Raw genomic sequence first — 6,000 nt, forward strand, 5'->3', positions numbered from 1 at the left:
TGGCAGAGGTCTCGAGGCTGGCTTATGCAGTCTCTGTAGTTGACCCTGTGAGCCTTTGCTCTTAGAAGGCTGGGGGCTCAGGTTTTATGTCCACCTGCAGTAGGACTCTGTACTCCAGCCCTAATACCTGGTGGTTTACAGCCAGAAAACTGGATCATTCTGTGTACTAGAATATGGGGAGAATAGCTACCTGCAGAGACGTTTTCCTCAGAACCTAGACTGGGGGAATAGTGTTAGGATCTCAAAACAGACCTGGGAAGGGTCCGAGTTGCTCCAGTGCCTGCTATTGGGATACTATTCATTCAGTGAGGCCTTTTTTATACTTATTTGCATATTTATTTTCGAGGGTGCGAGTGAGCACAGGGCAGAGAGAGAAGTGGGGCTTAAGCTTATCCAGTGTGAGACTCAAACTCATGAACCATGAGATCATGACCTGAGCTGAAGTCAGATGCTTAACAACTGAGCCACCCAGGCACCCCAGTGAGCTCTTTTTAAGGGGCATATTCACGTGGGCTTTGGAATCAGACCTGGATTCCAGCCTGGGCCTCTCTGGGAGACTTCTCCGTAGTAGAGATGGTAACTCCACCATGCAGCACTTAAAATTCTGATGGAAGCCTAATAATGTCAGTGGAGGGATTCTTGCCGGGCTGGGGCAGATAGGGAAAACTGGTCTTGTCTGAAAGAAGGGGATAGAAGGGTAATGTGTGTCCTGGGATCTCCAGACATCAGAAGCAGGGATCAGAGTAGACTGAGGAGAGCAGTGAGTAGCTAGAAGTTATTTTTAAGCTACTGAACAGTTGAAGGGAAGCCCTGTGGTTAAGCAGCCATTAGTGTGCCATAGGTGATTACTACGAGCAACATTTATTCTGCAGTGGTACTCCGACCAAGCCAAGTCTATGGCTGAGGACAGTTCTTGGGCCTACTGGGATCCTGTAACAGCTGCAGACAGCACCCTGAACCAGTAGCTAGCTCAGCCTGTCACCTCTCCGAACAGAGTGAGTGGAGCACCTCCCATCAGCACTGTCATGGGGTAGCACTAAGGTGGTGCCGGCAACATTGAAGCCCCCAGCCCAAGATGAACAGGAGTGAGGAGTTCAGGGCCAGTGGGTGAAGCTGGGCCACGTCTAGTACTAGCAGTCTTGTAACTGGAGGAAGAAGCGTCATTCCAAAGTATCCAGTGGGGTTGGTAGCGCAGGTATTAACATGTACCTCATAGGAAGAAATAAGCCCGGAGAGTAGAGAACTGTCCTGAGGTCCTGTGGCATACCCACACAAGCTGGACCCCAACATTTCTGCCTAAGTGAACTGTGCCCTATCCAGCTTTCAGGTCTTTGTTGCACTGTGAGGGACTTAATGCAGAGATAAGGAGGAACTTTGTTCCTTAAGATGGTTTGTGCAGGGAAGACGAGATGACAGATTGCTTGACGTTGATTGAAACTTACACTGAATGGACTAGAGCCATCAGAAGCAGTCTCCCAAAGGAAGGGCACCATTCCCTCAGGTACCCCAGCAGATCCTTTAGCTCCTGACCTGCATCAGACCTTGGGCAAGCTTGCATTGTTCCCGACCCTGGAGGAGTTCCCAGACCAAAGCACACACGGGAGAGGGGTAGAACTTGAGAGAGAAAATGACTGGGGACTTGACTGTCTGAAATTAAAAGCAGCATCACTGAGGATGAGTATGAGTAGAAATGTGGAAGGGAGGGCCCTTCCCTGAAGTGGACTGCAGCAGATGAGGCTGGAAGCAGTGGGACATCTGCAAAGTCAAGCCCTTGAAGCTTTATAAGGCTGCAGGAACAATTCTATTTGCATTCTCCTGTAGGGGCAGCTAAGCCACTGGGAGTCCAGGAGGGAGTGGAGGGCAGTCCCATGGCTGACACCCAGCAGTGGAGGACTGGTCAGACAAGGATGCACTTTTATTTATCCTGGGAAGTTTGGGGTCTCCAAACAGCCTTGTCTGTTGAGTCCCAGTGCCCCAGATTGGAGAGAGCAGGCCCAAACCCCTTTCCCAGAGGGAGCAGAATCAGAGCACCCATGAATGCTAGAATTTCACCCTCCTTAGACCAGGTTTCCCATTTGGAGTTTGGATAAAGGCCCACACCCAGCAGGAGGTCCCTGGAGCGTCAGGGCCTGAGTGGACACAGAGTTTTTATATTGTGGCTGCTAGGTCAAGGATTGTTCTCTAGTGGCAGGGTTGGGGACCTCCAACACTGAAGAAAATTTTCTAGACGTAACTACAAGCTGTTTTGATTGAAAACTTTGCCCAGACGTGGAGGATGGTTTTCCAAGGAGTCACATGATAATGGTATTGGGAATGTCACACAAGTCTCGACTTCTGAGGACCCAGAGATTGCTGCAGTTTGGCGTTGTGGACATACTGTAGCAGTCAGGGCTCCAGGCAGCTGTGCAAGACAGCATCCCTCCAGGGTGCTGCCCACCTGTCTGCGTCCCTGGGTTTCTCTTTTTCTGTCCACTGCCCATAAGTTTCCTGGTCCCCTAGAACTGTACTCCTCGTGACTTGGCTTTCTCATGGTGCCCTGCGGTCGTGAAGCTTCTATTCCTTCAGTTCTTAAACCTGATGTGAATTCCTGACAGGCTGTGTCTGATACACTCCACAGCTTCTCAACATTTCTATCAGGTTTGTTCACTTGCAGCTGTTGTAGGCTCTGTTGGCAGCTCCAGTTTACTGTGGCTAAGGGAGGACAGAGTGTCACAGGGATTTGAAATGTGGCTCCCGGAGGTTGCTTTACAATAGGGGATGGTGATTGGAGTCCTCCGGGACCTCTGTGATACATTGCCTTTCACTGGAATCCATTTCCTCCATTACTAGCAGGTTCCGAGGATGTCTACTGAGGACATTTGCTGCCTCATCTAAGCAGTTAACCAAATAGCAAGTGGACGCTGCCCTTGTGTGAACATACCCTGAGAAGAGGCTACAGGCCCTGCCACAGAGATCTCACATCTGATAGGGGAGCCAGGGTGGGCCAAAAGGACCCTGTCCTCCAAGTAGCAGGGATCTGTTCTAGGATTGCAGCCTCTGGTCAGAGTGCAAAGAGAGGCCATTGTTGCACCTCCCCCCATTGTTGCAAGCCCCTCCCCTTCAGGCTAACATGACTTAACAGGGGATGTAAAGAGAGAGTACCCCCACCACCTTCAATTTTCTCATCTTTGCCCTTTTTTTGCCAGATAACAGACTGATGTATGAAAGCAACTGAATTTACAAGGGAAAAATAGAAAGTGTACATGCTCAGGGAAAAGCTTGGTCTGAAAAGAGCTGAGGTTTATACGTAAGGGGCACCTGGGTGGCTCAGTTGGTTAGGTATCTGACTCTTGATTTCGGCTCAGGTCATGATCTTGTGGTTCGTGTGATCAAGCCCCGCACTTCGGGCTCCCAGCTAACAGCACAGAGCCTGCTGGGGATCCTCTGCTCCGGCCCCTGCTTGTGCTCAAACACACACTTTCTCTCAAAAAAGTTTATACCTCAGGATGACCCTTGGCACAGAGACCATCTATAACTGAACATAACATGTAATTTGAAATGGTAACAACCCAGCAAGCCCTGGGGATGGAAAAGAATCTGATTTCCAGAGTTAACACTTGGTTAAATTCAAGTATCCACCATACAACAAAAACCTTACAAGGTATACAAAGAAATAGGAAACAGGAAAGTATGTCCCATTCACAAGGTTAAAGAAAGCAAACAATCTCTGAAAAAGACCTAATAGATCTTCTGAACAAAGTATTTAACCATCTTAAAGATACTCAAAAAACTAAAGTAAAATTTGGAGAAAGTCAAGACAGTTTCTAAACAATAGAAATATCATTAAAGATAAGAAAACTAAAAAGATGTTGGAGCAGCCAAAAAGTACAAATGAAAAATTCTCTACAGGGATTCAAAGGCAGATGTGGGCATACAGAAAAATTCAGCAAGCTTAAAATACTGAAGAAATTATTGAATCAAAACAACCAATAGATCTAAGAAAATTGAGCAGAGCCTAAGTGACCTGTGGAACAGGAACACCAGTAAGAGGACCAACCTATGCATTGTGGAAGTCTCAGAAGGAAAAGAGAAAGGGACAATATTTGAAGAAATGCTGGCTGAAGTTTTCCCAAGGTAAACCAGACATGACGTTCAAACATCCAAGAAGCTCAGCAGAGTCCCAAGTAAGAGACTCAGACCCACACTGAGACACGTTATAATCAAACTTCAAAAAACAAGAGAATCTCGAAAGCAAGAGAACAGGGACTCCTATATACAGGGATCATTTCCACCACCACCTCCATAAGATGTCTCATCAGAAACCATGTAGGCCAGAAGGTTGATACATTCAAAGTACTAAAAGAGAAAGTAAATTGTAGTTAGAAGTGAGGGCAGAAATCCAGCATTCCCAGAAAACCAAAAGCTGAGAAGGTTTGTTAACCACCAAACTTGCCCTGTAAGAAATGCTCAAGGGATGCCTGTAGGGTGAAGTGAAAAAATACTAGACATAAAAATCTTTTCTTTAGATAAGGTAAATGGGAATTACAAAAACTATTGGACTCGTAACTCCACTTTATTTTCTACATGGTTTAAGAGAATAGATTTAAAAAATATTAATTGGGCACCTGAGTGGCTTGGTTGAACTTCTGACTTCAATTGAGCATCCAGCTTCTGGTCAGGTCATGATCTGGTTGGCGAGTTCAAGCCCCGAGTCTGGTATGCTGCTGTCAGGGTCAGGGCCCACTTCAGGTCTTCTGTCCCTCCCTCTCTGCCCTTCCCCCACTTGCACTCTCAAAAAAATAAACAACTAGTATTACTGTAACTTTGTTTTCTAACTCCAATTTTTATTTTCTGCATAATTTTTTTAAGTTCATTTATTTTGAAAGAATCCCAAGCAGGCTCTGTGCTATCAGTACGGATCCCTGGATCCCGACATGGGGCTTGAACCCAGGAATCCATGAGATCGTGTCCTGAGCCAAGATCAAGAGTCAGTCATTTGACCGACCAAGCCAGTCAGGTGCCCCTGTTTTCTACATAATTGAAGAAACTAATGAATTTTAAAGAATTATTACTTTGTTTTTGGACACTACTTTGCATAAAGATGTAGTTTTGTGACAGTTGTTAATTGACGGGGTAGGGAGAGAAACAGTCTTTGTAAATTAGTGAATTTAAGCTGGTATTAATTCAAATTAGAATGTTACAACTTTAGGACGTTAAATGTAATCTCTGTGGTAACCTCAAAAAAATATATAGAATATGTACAACAGAAAATGAGAAAATAATTTAAACATTTAACTACAAATATCACCTAAACACAAAAGATCACAGTAATGCAGGAAATGAGGGACAATAGAGCTTTAACGTATACAGAAAATGGCACAATGACAAAATTGTCTTTACCAGTATTAATTTAAACGTAAATGGGTTAAACTCTAATCAAAAGAGGGATTGGCAGAATAAATAAAAACACATGATGGCAACTACACGCTATAAAGAGACTCAAGATCCAAGCCCAAATAGATTGAAAGTGAAAGAATGGCAAAGGATACTCCATGCAGATAGTAACCCATAGAGATAGGGGATGATTATGCTAATATCAGACAAAATAGATTTTATTTTTTTTTTAATTTTTTTTTTTTCAACGTTTATTTATTTTTGGGACAGAGAGAGACAGAGCATGAATGGGGGAGGGGCAGAGAGAGAGGGAGACACAGAATCGGAAACAGGCTCCAGGCTCTGAGCCATCAGCCCAGAGCCCGACGCGGGGCTCGAACTCACGGACCGCGAGATCGTGACCTGGCTGAAGTCGGACGCTTAACCGACTGCGCCACCCAGGCGCCCCCAAAATAGATTTTAAAACAATAAAGGTTATAAAAGAAAAAAGGACATTATATATTAATGAAAGTGTCAATACAGCAAAAAGAACAATTATAAACATTGGCACAACTAATAACAGACCAGGAAAATTTATGAAGGAAGGGGTGTGCAGGTGACTCATTTGGTTAAGTGTCTGACTCTTGA

Source organism: Prionailurus viverrinus, chromosome B3 (assembly GCF_022837055.1).
Source record: "Prionailurus viverrinus isolate Anna chromosome B3, UM_Priviv_1.0, whole genome shotgun sequence".
Taxonomy (NCBI): Eukaryota; Metazoa; Chordata; class Mammalia; order Carnivora; family Felidae; genus Prionailurus; species Prionailurus viverrinus.